The sequence below is a fragment of the Trachypithecus francoisi genome, unplaced genomic scaffold, assembly GCF_009764315.1.
Source record: "Trachypithecus francoisi isolate TF-2019V2 unplaced genomic scaffold, Tfra_2.0 Lachesis_group18, whole genome shotgun sequence".
Classification (NCBI taxonomy): domain Eukaryota; kingdom Metazoa; phylum Chordata; class Mammalia; order Primates; family Cercopithecidae; genus Trachypithecus; species Trachypithecus francoisi.
Window position 1 is genome coordinate 36,543,264 of NW_022681463.1, and position 17,099 is coordinate 36,560,362.

A 17,099-nucleotide genomic window follows, 5' to 3' on the forward strand; every position below is an offset into this window, starting at 1 on the left:
GTGAGGGAATGGGTAAGACTTTGTTGTTAAAAGGGAGGAAAACCAAGAAATGAGGAAAATGACAGAACAATCTATTCCAGGGTCAACTCTAGTATATATTATAGGAGAATTGTATTTTTTGCAAATAAAAGCAGAGACCTTCCGATGTTTGTCTTTTACTTTAAGATAAGAGAAACTCAATTGACTCTTCCTACTCTAGATCTTAAATACACACAAGGAAGGTGCCCTGAGTGAGGCACTCATGAAAAGTTAGCTAAAGTCATTTTCAGATTTGATGATTGCAAGTGTCATAATGAGTGTGACATCTCTCTAGTTCTTTAAATAGCACTGCAGATGTTCTTCTGTGGTTAGTCTGGCTGCCCCAAACTACCCAGAAGTGAAACTGCTTTTTTGGTGATGCCTGTGCCTGATCCATAACCTCCATCTTTTCTGTTTTTTGTTTTGTTTTGTTTTGTTTTTTTCTCTTAAGATAACACAGCACATTTGAGTATGCTTAAAGTATTTGAGTGGTGCTACTGGCTATAATTAAGTTCTTTCAGCCTTTCCATTACAAATTCTTCTTTCCAAGGCTTAATACCTCAGAGACTTCTAATCCCACTGGGCCAAACTTAGTATAGAAGCTGTCAGCAGAAATGCAAATTTTTTTGCTCACCCCTAAATATTTCTAATCAAACAAATCTGTTTTTTCCCCCTCATTATAGCATAGGTATAAGGAAATAGGTTTCAGGCACTTTTGAAAAGCAAGAAAAAAAGAGTAATCTAAGCACAAAATCTGAGAAAAGTGCATAAGAATGCAAAACCTGTCTAGTTTCGGAGTAGATGGGCAAATATTGAAGACTTCCAGCATCAGAGAATCTTTACCTTGTGTTTTTTAGCTAAATTCAAGATGTAGTCATGAAATAAACTGACAGCATATTGCTTGTTGGTTTGAAAGTTTGGTTTTTTGTTTTAAGGAGAAGTCCTTGTTACTTCTATGAAAAGTTAAGATGAACCAATGATTCCAATATATCCACATAACTTGGGTTATAGTTGAATTTTTTTTCATCTTTTCCTTTGGGTCTTGAAGCTAATTGAATGAAAATTATTTGTGACACTATTGGTTTATTTAAAAAGGTTTAAAAATTAAACATTTTATTTTTATTTTTTGTTGTGGTAAATAATGCATAACATGAAATTTACCACCTTAGTCATTTCTAAGTATGCAGTTTAGTACTATTAACTATATTCATGTTGTTGTGTAACCAATCTTCAGAACTTTTCATCTTGCACAACTGGCACTCTGTACTTACTCTGTTTCGATGAACTTGAGTACACATAGAAACCTCATATGAGGGAAGTCAAGCAGTATTTGTCTGCTTGACAAATGACAAATGCTTAACCTTATGACAGGTTAATTTCAATTGGCAGGATGTCCTCAAGGTTCATTTGTGTTGTAGCATGTGTCAGAATTTCCTTTCTTTTCAAGGCTGAATATTATTAACATTTGACTTTTTGGATGCTTATTCCATATTGTCTTTTTTTATTATTATTAATCAAAAGATTCTATTTCTTAAGGGTACAGGTTTTTGAACTTGGCTTTACTGCTTAAGAGAACGAACATCTTTTTGCAGCCAGCTTTCTAGATAGTGAAAGATGGACCTTCTAAGGTCCCTGGCAGTGGTTGTTTGCCCCTAGGTCAGAGCAGTCCTAATCATGTCTTGTCCTTGTCCCTGTTAGCACTGCTATTGCACAGCCATTCCCCATGCTGTCTCTTTGGGGGAATTTTGCTCTCCCATATCACATTTCTGAGTATTCTAATCTCTTTGACACTTCTAAATGTGGCTGTCATGTTCTCATCTACCCCTAAAGCCATTTCTATTGTGTTCTGTAACCTTTCTTCTCAGTTCATCTTCTTTCTTCTGCCTCCTAGAGCCTCTCTAATATTTCTTGTTTTTTTTCAAGAAAAGATTAATACTTTCAAAATACATGAACCTTTTTATTCTCTTTCTCATTGAACTCCTACCATTTTGTACAATTCCATCCAACTCTCCCCACAATTTATAAAATACTTCTGGCTGTCAGACTGATATGCAAAGACAATAGATCAGTCCTTTTTTCTTGAGGGGATCAGAAGCTAGTGGGCGGATGAATATGCAGACAATCCCAAGGCACTGTAATAGAAAAAGGGGAGAGAAGAGCCTTGTGATTTCTCTGAGGGGCACAGGTGAGGAAGAACTGCCCTATGTAGGAAAATGAGATCAGTTCGTATCAATAAGGCAACATTTAAAATCAATCTTAAAGAGTGACTCAAGTTAGCTGAAACAAAAATTATGGTTTTGACCTAGTCTCTCTCCAATTATTTTTTTATTTAGTAAAAATATTCTTTGAAAAGCACAGACCCCAAATTCCTTCCCATCACAAAGACACACTGGATACAATCTGTAACTTCTCTCAGGTGCCTTTGTTATTTGCCATTACCTTGATGCCACTATACAAGGACATTGTATTTTGAGGTCTTCTGAGTTTGAAATGTTAAAGAATCCTGAGTGATCTGAAAAGCTGAATTCTGATGAGCTAACATGTTATAAATTGTTATTAGTCATTTACATCTAGATACGAATAAACCAAAGGAGAGCAAGCTTTGATGGGGCAGAGAAGATGGCAAGAGGGTATGAGGAGCTTGGGAAAGGGATGGCTAGAGATTCACTGATGGAAAAGGAGTGGTAAAGTGGAAGAACAGAGAGCTTGAACAAGTGACCTGATTCTCTCTAGAAAGAAGGATACATCCTGAGTATTTTATTTTAACAGTGAAAGTTTGAGGGCTTTCCATGGTGGTCTATAATGAGTGGCTAATCTCTTTCCCATGTGGGTTCCAAGCAAGTTGAGAAATAGAGTAAAGAGTAAATATGGAATAAAAAATGTCCCTATTGCCACTAATAGAATTCAGATTGGATGACAGAGCTTAGAGTCTATTACTCTAGTGAGCCTGTTGATTTTGAGCCTAGAACTGCACAGACTTACTCCCCCCTTGCACATTTTGGTGTCACTTGACTGGGATAGGCCAGATAAGTTCCCAAATTCTTCTCTAAATTTAGCACACATGCCACTCCTCTTCCCCTAGACTGCAGTGAGGAAGAGGGCAGGGAGAGGCTGGAGTGACACTAACATGTTTGTTTCATAGGAAGAAAACATAAGAAATAAAGAAGAGCAGAGCATTCCCCTCTAACAAGTTACTCCACTTAATTTCTTTCTTCTTTTTCTAAAATGGAATTCAGTATCAGCATAGATGGCATTGCCTTTCAGTTCTTTTAACTTTTGTTTTGCCCTGTGTTTTTGGCACTGAACTTCCTCATAAGTGTGACTAGCCTAACTCTATCCCTCTTTGATTGAAGAAGTCTCATCTTTAGTTGTTGTTGTTGTTGTTATTTTTCTTATGGAGGAACCTATTTCTTAAAGCACTATACAGACGAGGATAGGAACAGGAAGCACTAGAGTTGTTGGTGCTATTGCCAACTTCTGCTTTGGCACCATTGAGCTCTCTGTTGTTCAGAGGAGGTTGATTCTGTCAGGTGTAATGCTGATATGCTCACATCCTAGCACAGTGAATGCGAAAGCAATGGCTTGTTTACTTGGTTTCTGCATTGCAGTGTGGTTGGAGTGTGTTGAATTATTACTGCATTTGTTTTAGAGAGTCACCTCCCTTGTTGTTCACTTCCCACTATACAACATTTCCTCTGCGAGGTTTACTGGCGCTGAAGGAACAGAAAAAATGAAGTAAATGGCTCTCTAGAGAAATCTTCCTAGGAGGTGTGGACCACCTGGAGTCTGTAAATGCTTGAAATTTGGTTCTCAACAGGAAACAAAATCAATGTAAGACAGAAATATAATGAAAACAACACTTTCTTCCAGTGGGTAAAGTTGGATTGGTGACAATTAGGTGTTCTGATCATCACGTTTCATAATCTGGATTGATTTGTAGAGAAATTTAAAAACCATCAATTTTTACAATGCTATGAATATGTAAGAATACCATACTGATCTACATGAAAGCTAATGCCATCGATGCTAATTTGTTTTCTGTTTTGCTCATGACACAACAAAGTGGCTAAATATAGTTTTTGCTGTTGTTGTCACCCATCTTTCAAATGAAAGAATACTGGTAGTTTCAACATCATACTTTTAAAAAGTAACTTCTGCATAGATGTACATATTGATAAAGCACACAGAGCAGTGCCTGGCAGACAGTGAGCACTGCATGAGGACTTTGTTAAATAAAGAAAGCGTTAGAGTAAATTAAACCACCTTTGCCAAAATTCACAAATGACTTAGCATTGATCATTTACAATCCAGGAAATCATCCCTGTGTTTCACACCTTAAAGCAGCAGAGTCTCTTCTGGTACTTTCCTATAATACCAATTAATACCACTCACAAATAGCCTTCTAAAGTTATCCAAACTGAGAAACCAATGTAAATGTAAGGAAACTATAGAGAATACTAATGAGAATTTATGTATTGATTAACAAAGAATTATGGTAAGTTAATGGAAGGCAAAGTGATTTAATTAATTTGTTTTTATTTATTTATTTATTTTTGAGACAGGGTCTGTCTCTGTTGCCAAGGCTGGAGTGCAGTGGCATGATCTCAGCTCACTGCAACCTCCACCTCCTGGGCTCAAGCCATCCTCCCACCTCAGCCTCCAAAGTAGCTGGGACCACAGATGCACACCATCACACCCAGCTATTTTAAAAAAATCTTTTGTAGAGATGGTGTTTCACCATGTTGCCCAGGCTGGTCTTCAACTTCTGAACTCAAGAGATCTGCCCACCTCAACCTCCCAGGTGCTGGGATTACAGGCATGAGTCACTGTGTCTGGCTGTAATTTAATTTATAAACAAAAGATGACACTGTTAATTGTAGAAAGAGTCAGTTATAACATTACTTACAACATTTGTCAAATTCAAGAATGGAAGAGAACGATGTGTGTTGTTGTCCTATAATAGATTTCTCTGTGGAAATCAGTCCCATCACTTTGGGTCCATGGACTATATGAAACAAATGAACCAAAGGCCTTAGAACCCTGAGGTTTGGCTAATTTGCCCATATTTATACAACGTATAGAGGTTGTTTCTACTCTGTGTGAGGTTCTATACTAGTAATCTTGTAAACAAAGACCAATATGAGGAGAGAGGAGATGGTTTGTAGTCTACTGTGTTTTGTGAAAGTTTGGCATGTAGCTGATTTGGACAATGCTTAGAATTTCATTTTGAAACATATTCAGTTATAGCATGTCTAATTGGTTCTTTAAAATCTCTTCTTAAAGGATCCTGAAACGTAAAGAAGGGGAATGCTTATATTTTCCATACACAAAAGTGGTGGTTCTATAATAATAGGACTCATTCGAAGATGTGTTGTTTAGAAGGTGATAAACAAAAAAAGTTGTGATGAGAGAAAACATGGAAGAAGGAAAAAGCATAAAAGATAAGTTTGACAGTGTCCTGCTACCAAGGAGAAATTCGACTTGGTAAGAGCATATTTTGACTTTGGGGGGCCAAAGTGAATGGGTTGCTTGAGCCTAAGAGGTTGAGACCAGCCTGGGCAGCATGGCGGAAACTTGTCTCCACAAAAATCAAAAAAACAAACAAAAACAAACAAATAACAAAAACAAAAATTAGCCAGGCGTGGTGGCATATGCCTGTAGTCCTAGCTATTTGGCAGACTGAAGTTGGAGGATCGCCTGAGCCCAGGAAGTGCAGGTTGCAGTGAGCTGAGATTGTAACCAGCCTGGACAACAGAGCAAGACATTGTCTCACCTCACCCTCCCCTGCCCCAATAAAAACATATTTTTGAGGCCTAAATGGATTTTGGGAATACCTGGGGTAGGGATTGTAAATACTTAGAGCTCTTAATCAAAATCATCTACCAAGTCCTTTTTTGTGTGTGCTTGACCAAAACAGTTTTTGACTTTGGGACCCAAGATAGGGCATGTCCTAGTTCTAGGCAAATTTGAAGTTGGTTTTCAGACACTTAAGCTTATAGAATTTAGATTACCCAAATTTATCCCTTCCCCCTCCATGACCTGTAAAGTTTCTGATAGCCCTCTGCTTCACACTCATGTTCATCTCAAAGAAAGGAGGGAAAAGCAGCTGCAATGTTTTGAGTATCTTCTCTGTGCCTTCCACTTCCATATACTAATTTTTGCATCAGCCCTTTCAGGAGTATTTTATTATTTCCAGTTTGCCTATGAAGAAACAGAAAGTCAGTGAAACAAAATGCATTGCTCATCATCATACAGCCAGTGGCAGTGATGCTAGCAGTCAACACATGTCCTTGACTCCAGACACCTGCTCTTTCTGCTATTCTAACTACTCCCCATGAAATTCACCATTACTCTACATTTTGCCTGGTGTTCTGTCATACTGCTGAGAGTTATGAGTCCTGACTTCTGTTCCATGGTGCATCTCTTTCTGCTGTTTTTTCCAATAATCAAAATCATGCTATGGTATTTAATGGTTATCAATGTCTTTTAGCAAAGGCATAGGTCTTAACCCTGAAGAGAACTAATGGCAGAAATGTAAGGCTTGTCATCACTTTTTACATTGCCTGTACAATGCCTGTGGATGGGAAAACTCAGGATGTATTTTCTTTTAAGAGTCTGAGGGGGACGGGCGCGGTGGCCCAGCACTTTGGGAGGCCGAGACGGGCGGATCACGAGGTCAGGAGATGGAGACCATCCTGGCTAACCCGGTGAAACCCGTCTTTACTAAAAAATACAAAAAACTAGCCAGGGGAGGTGGCGGGCGCCTGTAGTCCCAGCTACTCGGGAGGCTGAGGCAGGAGAATGGCGTGAACCTGGGAGGCGGAGCTTGCAGTGAGCTGAGATCCGGCCACTGCACTCCAGCCTGGGCGACAGAGCGAGACTCCATCTCAAAAAAAAAAAAAAAAAAAAAAAAAAAGAGTCTGAGGGGCCAGGCGCGGTGGCTCACGCCTGTAATCCCAGCACTTTGGGAGGCCGAGGCGGGCGAATCACAAGGTCAGGAGATCGAGACCACAGCGAAACGCCGTCTCTACTAAAAATACAAAAAATTAGCCGGGCGCGGTGGTGGGCGCCTGTAGTCCCAGCTACTCGGGAGGCTGAGGCAAGAGAATGGCGTGAACTCGGGAGGCGGAGCTTGCAGTGAGCCGAGATCGCGCCACTGTACTCCAGCCTGGGTGACAGAGGGAGACTCCATCTGAGGAAAAAAAAAAAAGAGTCTGAGGATAGAATAGCACACTTGCAAAATTGTATTGTGTGGATGAATGAATGAGTTGATGGGCAGCATTCATCCTCAGCAGAAAGACAGTTTAAGTGGATTTCCACTTGTGACAGCCTCCTTTTTACTCTTCATGAATAGCAGTGTTATCTGTACAAATATAGGTTTTGAGCCAAATAGAACATGGAATCTAAGAAATCATATACAGTGAGTGTATTTGGAGCTTTTATAAACTCTGAGCGATTTATGAAGTCATGTTTTCTGACTGCAGATACCTTCTTTTGTCCCTTGGAGTGTATTTTGGTATTTGAATGAAGATCATAGTGGAGGGCTGTTGCTGAACTCAAGCTGTGTTAAACTGCCTGGCTACCCTGTTTTATTGTTTGTGACGAGGGGTAAGGCTGGGTGATAGCAAAATAAAATATTGATGAAAATGTACTGAAAATGTGTTAAGGCAACATATTTTGAAATGTATGTAGAACCCTTTGAAGTGAAATAATGGTTTTCAGTGAATTAATAAAGTTGTTAGCTCATCTCTTTAGTGATAAAATTGTGGTGACATGTAAAATCTTAACCTCACCCAAGAGCATAGATTCACTACAGGGTTTATTAATTTTCCAAATTTCAGAATAATTTAATAATAACAATGTAGGAAATATATGCTACAACGACTGAATTTTTTTCTTGTTAATCTCTTTAATCTTGGCGTGACCTAATAAAGATGCATGTGGCTGTTACAAGATTTACACAATGCTAAATATTTTTAGATTGATTTCAACAAGAGAGATTGAAGATTGTTCCTTCAAAAGTCTCAGGAGAACTGTTTTAGCATATTTTGATAAAAACTTATATGCACATAATAAACAACCTCAAGTGTCATATTATTTGAACAGTTAATCTGGTTGCCTTTTAACCTTCATAAAATGTTAGACCTAGATTTCAAACGTAATAAAGGAGGTGAAGTGTGTGTTTGTGTGAGGTAGTTTTAATACAATGCAGATCTTAGTTTTTCCTCAGAATAACCAACTCCATTTATTTTCTTGGAAGACAAAATGGAGAAAAATATGATAGAAACGAACGGATATGTATGAGTATCTTTAAAAGTACATTTATACACGAGGCCACCAATCTGTCCATTTGGCAAGGATCTATTTTAGAAGAAATTATACTTTGATAACAGCTTGTACCCATTATTTTATGTTGATGGAACATAGACAGATACATGGAACAAGAAGGAAAGCTAGATGGAGCTGGCTTTCCATAAGTCACAAGCTTTTTCTTCAACAGAAAAGCAAACTCCAATGTTTTAGATTCTGTTCTAATGAGAAAAATAGAACACTCAAGTGTTCTTGCTGGTGGACTAGTAATGACAGTAAAAGATGAGTCCCATTAAAAACAAAACCAGAATAAATTGTCACTTAATTGAACACAACAATGCAAAGATTGCCAAGGGGCTTGCTTTCCCACAAGAAGTATTTTCTTAGAAGCATCCAAGATCACAATTGAACCCTAAATGTACATCAACTCTAAATCTTTATCATGTAATTGCCTTACTACTGGGTAACTAGATTAAGATGGTGACATATTTTAAATGGAATATCTAGGGATATATACAGCATACTCAATTTCCTTTATTAAAGGAATTTATTTCTGGCTGCTTTCGATTTCATCATAGCAGCTATAAATTCCTTCTTATAACACATTAATGAAAAAAATTTTTTGAAGTTGTTAGACCCTAGACTACCATATTTAGATTTAGAGAGCAAAGGCCTAACATTATTTTGGTAAAGAACAAAATAGCTGGTAAAACTCTTTGCCTTTTCCTCTTTCCCCTCAGATTTCAATTACGTTGAATCTCAGGTTCTAAGGATTTCTGTAGGTCTGATAACACAAATGGCAGCATTTCCATTATTTTCTGCTGAGACCACAAAGCAGTGGACGTCATCCTGTGCTTTCTAGTAGAGGGTCTCAAACACTGTAGAACTTTCTAGGGGAAACCCCCAAAGGCATCCTCTTTTTGAGAGAAGAAAAACAATGTATTACCCTGGACACTTATTCACATAATTTTAATCCATTTTTCAGGGAGAGTAGTAAAGAAATACAGAACCACTGGACTCTTAATTTAGGTGCTCAGTTTATCATAACGATTTTCACAAATAGCCTTCTTGTATGGGTTTTGGAAACTTTCTCTCAGTTGTCAAAGCATGGCCTGAATTGCTGGGGGTTCACTGAGATCTTCTCTGAAGTCCCGTAGTCAAAATTATTGACATAACCATAGTAAGACATTATTTGTGTTTTGCACTGTGTTGATGTTTGCACTGATTGTGCAAAAGCCATGCTGGCGTGTCCAGAATTGGTGGGTTCTTGGTCTCACTGACTTCAAGAATGAAGCCGCAGACCCTCGCGGTGAGTGTTACAGTTCTTAAAGATGGTGTGTCCAGAGTTTGTTCCTTCAGACGTTCATATGTGTCTGGAGCTTCTTCCTTTTGTTGAGTTCATGGTCTTGCTGACAGGAGTGAAGCTGCAGACCATCGTGCTGAGTGTTACAGCTCTTAAAGGCTGCGCCTCTGGAGTTGTTCGTTCTTCCTGGTGGGTTCGTGGTCTCGCTGGCTTCAGGAGTGAAGGTGCAGACCGTCGCAGTGTTACAGCTCATAAAGGCAGCATGGACCCAAAGAGGGCGCAGCAGCAAGAATTACTGCAAAGAGTCAAAGAACAAAACTTCCACACTGTGGTAGGGGACCTGAGCGGGTTGGCGCTGACTACCTCGGGCAACCTGCCTTTATTCCCTTATCTGGCCCCATCCAAGTCCTGCTGATTGGTCTATTTTACAGAGAGCTAATGGGTCCACTTTACAGAGAGCTGACTAGACCGTTTTGACAGGGTACTGACTGGCGCATTTACAATCCTCTAGCTAGACATAAAAGTTCTCCAAGTCATCACTAGGTTAGCTAGATACAGAGTACCAACTGGTATATTTATAAACCTTGAGCTAGACACAGAGTACTGATTGGTGTATTTACAAACCCTGAGCTAGACACAGAGTGCTGATTGGTGCGTTTAGGATCCCTTAGCTAGACATAAAAGTTTCCCAAGTCCCCACCAGACTCAGGAGCCCAGCTGGCCTTACCCAGTGGATCCCTCAAAGGGGCTGCAGGCAGAGCTGCCTGCTAGTCCCGAGCTGCACCTGCACTCCTCAGCCCTTGGGTGGTGGGTAGGACTGGGCGTCACGGAGCAGAAGGTGGCGCCCCTCTGGAGGCTTGGGCAGCGTGGGAGCCCACGGTGGAGGAGGGGCTTGGGCATAGCGGGCTGCAGGTCCTGAGCCCTGACCTGCGGGAAGGCAGCTGAGGCCGCGAGAATTTGAGCGCAGCACCTGCAGTGCTGGGGGACCCGCTGCAACCTCCGCAGCTGCTGGCTGGGGTGCTAAGCCCCTCACTGCCCTGGGCCGGCGGTGCCGGCGGGCCTCTGTGAGTGTGGGGCTCGCCAATCCCGCGCCCGCGCCTGCCGGAACTCGCGCTGTCCCGCGAGCGCGGCGCGCAGCGCAGGTTCCCGCCTGCGCCTCTCCCTCCACACCTTCCGGCAAGCAGAGAGAGGCGGCTTCAGCCTCGGCCAGCCCAGAGAGGGGCTCCCACAGTGCCTTGGCGGGCTGAAGGGCTCCTCAATAACTGCCAGAATGGATGCCGAGGCCGAGGAGGCGCTGAGAGCAGGGCTGCTAGCACGTTGCCACCTCTAAGGGACAAAGTGCTGGTGTCTCAATACCAAGAAAGGCAGTGGTGCCTGCTCTGCTGATGGTCATTGTGTTCTTCACTGTCGCTCACTCACAGGATATCTTTGATGAAGCAGTAGAAATTACAAATATTACGAAGTATCCATTCTAAGTATTCCTCTTTAATATTCTACTGTTGAAGTGGGAAGCATTCAAAAAACATTGCTGGCATAACGAAGTACAATGGACATTTCAGGAAAAAGAACCGGTGGGATGGTTTGCCTTGTGAGCTGCATTAGCTCCCTTTCCATGAATTTCCATTTGTACTTGAAAGCATAACTAACAGATACACCAGAGTTACTCAGACTTGGATATTTAGCAGATATTTCTTAAAAGTAAACAAAATGAACATGTCCCTTTAAGGAAAACAACTGACAATTTTTGTTTGAAATGATAGAATTCAGGGTTTCAAGCAAAACTTAGAATTTTGGAAAACTTGTATATGCCACTGTAAACTAGACAGCTCCTTAACACTTAAAGACTTTTCAGATAAAATTGGTAGCGACATTAGCAAATGTAATTTTTTGATAACATTACATATATGTGTAATGGAACGCATGAGTTATAATGCATTAGTTACACAAACATGCAGGAGTAGAAGATCCATTTGAAATGTAAGACCAATCAATATATTTCAATGTAACAGAGTAGTGATCAAAGTTGTAGAGATCATTGGTACGATTTCAGTTTCCATGTACAACTAGCTTTTAAGAAACTACCTCCGCCAGGTGTGGTGGCTCGCGCCTACAATCCCAGCACTTTGGGAGGCTGAGGTGGGCGGATCATGAGGTCAAGAGATCAAGACCATCCTGACCAACATGGTGAAACCTGTCTCTATTAAAAATACAAAAATTGGCAGGGCGCAGTGGCTCAAGCCTGTAATCCCAGCACTTTGGGAGGCCAAGACGGGCGGATCACGAGGTCAGGAGATCGAGACCATCCTGGCTAATACGGTGAAACCCTGTCTCTACTTAAAAATACAAAAAAAACTAGCCGGGCGACGAGGCGGGCGCCTGTAGTCCCAGCTACTCGGGAGGCTGAGGCAGGAGAATGGTGTAAACCCGGGAGGCGGAGCTTGCAGTGAGCTGAGATCCGGCCACTGCACTCCAGCCTGGGAGGCAGAGCAAGACTGTCTCAAAAAAAAAAAAAAAAAAAATTATCTGGACATAGTGGTATGTGCCTGTAATCCAAGCTACTTGGGAGGCTGAGGCAGAAGAATCACTTGAACCTGAGAGGCGGAGGTTGCGGTGAGCTGAGATCATGTCACTGCCCTCCAGTCTGGCGACAGAGCGAGACTCGGTCTCAAAAAATAAAATAAAATAAAACTACCTCTTGTTGAGTTTTGGGGCATATTAAAGAAGAGTATTCTTAATTAACTGAAAGGCTTTTATTTTATTTTTTTTGAGACAAGGTCTCATTTTGTTGCCCAGGCTGGAGTGCAGTGACACAATATCTGTTTACTGCACCTTGACCTCCCAGGCTCAGGTGACTCTCCCACCTCAGCCTCCCAAGTAGCTGGGACTAAGGAGCACACCACCATGCTAGGGCTAATTTTTAAATTCTTTTTATAGACGGGGGTCCTCCCTGTGTTGCCTAGGCTGATCTAGAATTTCTGGGCTTAAATGATCTTCCCACCACGGCCTCCCAAAGTGGTGGGATTACAGGCACGAGCCACTGTGCTCTGCCTGAGTCTATGAAAATGCATTTTCCTTTTTCAGCTACATGTCTGTGTGAGGACATATTTTCTTCACATACTTCAACTAAAAATAACTATTGAAATAGATTAAATGCAGACGTAAAGTATCCAGGAGTCTTCCATTAAGTCAGACAAAATGAGACAAAAAAATGTAAAAACAATTTCAATATTATCACTAATTTTCTTATTTTTGAAAATATAGTTTTTTCCAGTAGATAGATTTTATTGTTATTTAAAAATAAGTTAGTACATTTTAAATATGTTCTTAATTTCTTTTTTTCTTTTTCAGACAAGAGTCTCGCACGGTCACCCAGTTTGGAGTGCTGTGGTGCGATCCTCTGCTCACTGGAACCTCTGCCTTCCGGGTCCAAGCGATTCTCCTGTCTCAGCTTCCTGAGTAGCTGGGACTATAGGTGCCTGTCACTATGCCTGGCTAATTTTTGTGTTTTTAGTAAAGATGGGGTTTCGCTATGTTGGCCAGGCTGGTCTCGAACTCCTGACCTCAAGTGATCCACCTGCCTCAGCCTCTCAAAGTGCCGGAATTACAGGCATGAGCTACTGCACTTGGCCTTAATTTTTTTAAAGGTAAATATAATCTATACAAATATTACTTGGAGTCCTCAATAGTTTCTAAGAGTGGAGAGGGATCTTGAGAGCGAAAAGTTGGATTGCTACTGTTCTATTGTCCAAATAGAGATGCTAATCTCAAGTCTAGATCACTAATGTGTGAGAACACTGAGATGTGCTGTGATCTCCCCCTTTGAGAAAGAACATACTGCCCTAGTTGCTGGGAGTATTGCTCACTGACAGCTTTCAGCTGTTAGTCCCTTCAAGGATTATCTCAGCTGCAGAGAGCCACCTCACCAAAGGTCGCATCCTTTCCCAGAGTGACCCACATCTAGTGGCTGATAGATGCAGGTGTATAAAGACATGGCCATTTTTGTTTAACTCAGGGCAACTCCCGGAGTTCATTCCAACTCCAGAGCTCCTGGTGGGGTCAGCTGAGGTGTCAATTGGCCTGCATCAGTGCTTGACTTCTCCTTTTGCCCTTTCTCATCTCTTTCCCCTCCCTCCTTATATGTTAATCCCAAGGGCTCTCCTTGGTAAACATCCTGCACAACAAAGCCTTCAGGGTCTGCTTCTCAGGGAACTCAATCTGCAACAGTATGAGGGCACCATAATAGGTTAAAAGTCAATTATCTTTACAGTTTTCAGTAAGGTGCTACACTTTTGGCTGTATCTTCATACAGGATCCTAAATTCCTTCTTGACAAGTCACACAAATCCATTGGCCTGTAAAAAGCTTTATATGTCCTGGAACACTGTAGGAGTTTGGAGTGAAATAACACTGTAAGAGTTTGGAGTGAAACACTGAAATATATTGATCGGTCTTACATTTAAAATAGATCTTTTACTCCTGCATGTTTGTGTAACTCATGCATTATAACTCGTGTTCCATTATACATATATGTAATGTATCAAAAATTACATTTGTTGATGTCACTACCAATTTTATCTGAAAAGTCTTTAAGTGTTAAGGAGCTCTCCTAATGCATATCCATGTGGCCTGGGACAAGCTAGTTCTGGATCCAGTAGGGTCAGTTCAGGAATGTGCACAAAAAAAGCAGGCTTCAGCTTCTGGAGAACATAGGTGAAAAAAGAAAAAAATGATGCTCCTTTTTGTATACTCTTGGATTAAAGCATCTTCCAAATTTTAGGTGTTGATGAGAAGACAAGAATTGAATAGAGAAGGGGGTCAAGAGGAGAGACCAATCTCTTCATTTAACTCATCTTCACATTAAACATGTACCAACAGCCTAAGCCAAATCAATTTAGCTATGACCTGGACCAATAGTTAATACCATCTAAAGCGAATGGCCGTTCCCCAATCTGTCTTTCTATCAGGCACTCCTATCTGACCTGGAAAACAGAACTTGGAAGTCAGCCTCAGTTGGATTAGAGAGCATTGCATACATACTTTAACATTTTAAAGAATGAGGAAGCTTAGGTGAACTCTCTGTAGCTCCACTGATATGGAGGTAACAAGAGAACACTGGTTTCCACTTTAATAAGGTTAGCTTTCTTGCTCTGTGTAAGAAAACTGTTTAATAGATTGCAGATATACAGAGGATACATGATTTGAAAATGAAGCCAACTTTTAAACACTCTGCCATTTGAAAATGACCCATCTGCATGCTGGCAAGCTAAATATTTATTCATCCATCCCATAGATACTATGTTTCAGTAAATATTCTAGGTTCGGGGGTACATATTGGTGAATAAGACAAAGTCGCTGACCTTACGGAGTCTCTTATGACAGAATAACAGTGTCTGAGTCTTAGTTCATTTGCCTGCGTAGGTAAACCCACCCATGGTGGAACAGGAAAGAGTTAAAGAACTTGAAAATGTTGAAAAGAGCTTTTCTATTGAGATGGCAATAAGCACTGAATGTAAGTCACATAGTTTGCATACTGAAGGCACTGTTCCAGGTGCTGGGGGCTCAATAGTAGAAGCTATTTTGTCCCTGTCCTATATTTTATGAGAGACAGTGAAAAATTAGGACAGGAAAAAAATAGATACTTCTCTAAAAATTAATAGATCAAGAAAACAAAGAATAAACAATAACCTAGAATATTTGAATAACAATCAACATGATTGCTCCATTACGTATGCAAATCTTGAAGGCGTACACATTTTTTTCAAAATACAGAGAACTTTTCAAAAATTAACCATATAGTTGATTAAAAAAATCCACAAAATAATTATCCAAAGCTGAAATGATACTGGTCAAAATATTTGCCCATAATGCAAATCATATTAGAAATAAACAACAGAAAGATGGTTTTTTAAAAAGATCCCAAACATTTTTAAAGAGGGAACCAAAGCTATAATTATAGGCCATTTAGAAACAAAACCAGCAAATTGATTTGTATTTATTTCAAAACCATGGGATACAGCCAAAAGTGTACTTAGGAAATTTTATAGACATAAATGCATTGATTAGGAGACAAAATTTGAAAATGAATAAGCAAAGTGTTCAACTCAAGAACCTGAAAAAAGGAAAACAAAGTAAACAGAGTAGAAAAAAGGAAAAGCATATATATGCCATATAAAACGAAGCCAAACATAGTAGATATGGTAAATAATACTAGTCTAAAATTTGTTCTTTGAAATAATCAGTAAAATATTTAAAAACATTTGGCAAGTTGTATCAAGAAATAAAAGGTGCTAAGTATGGTGGCTTGCACCTGTAATCCCAGCTACTCTAGAGGCTGAGGTGGGAGGATGGCTTGAGACCAGGAGTTTGAGGCCAGCTTGGGTGACATAGTGAGACCCTGTCTCTAGAAAAGTTTAAGAAACAAAGGGAGAGAAGACATAAATAATATCAGAAGTGAGAAAATATAAACTCACATATAAAAGATATTTTAAAAATTTGAGATAATTTAATTATAATATATCAATAAATATAAAAATATTATAAAATGGATGATTTCGTGAGCTACTATATATAGTAAGAATGACTTGAGAAGGAATAATATATGTAAATAAGCTAATGAAGATAGAAGAAAATGAAAATGTAAGGAAAAACAAGTACTTATTTAAAAAGCACCAGAAAAGGAGAGTTTAGTGTATGAGTTCTATCAGTCCTTCAAAAAAAAATTTCTTTTCAGAGGACGTTAAAGATGAAGAGCTTTTTACCTTATTTTTTAAGGATAGAATAATCTTAGTGCCTAAATTAGATAAGCATAGCTTCTAAAAGAAAGCTACACAACAATTTAACTTATGAACACAGAAATAAAAATCTTAAGTTGAAGAATGCCAAGATTGTTGGTGAGAATGTAAATTAGTGTAAGCCATTATGGAAAACAGCATGGAGTTTCCAAAAAAATTAAAAATAGAACTCCCATATAATCCAGCAATCCCACTATTTAGTGAATCTCCAAAGGAAGTGGAATCATTATATCCAAGAGCTATCTGTAATTCCATTTGTTAGATATGAGTTCTAAATTTCTTTTCAAATAATTAATGTCATTATGTGCCAGTATGTTCAATTCTTTGCCTTCTACTTTTAATCTTCACTTCCTCGTAAAGCAACGTTTTTCAATTACCTACTCCACCCTGACTCATTCTGATCACCTGCTCTACCCTCCATTCCAATCTCCTGCTCCACCCCAACTCATTCCAATTACCTGCTACCTGCTCTGTCCTGACTCCCGCCAAAGCACTCACCCCTTCATTCTCTTTAAATTAGACAGTCGGAATTAGTTTAGCCTGTGCGGTCTAACCCTAGCCAATAGGGGAACAACACAGCAGCAGGGGCCACGTGTGTCAGGGATAAGAACCCCTTCCCTGCCCTTGTCCAAGTGTGTGCTCACCATTGTTCCATCTGTAAGGGTGCACCCTTCTGTA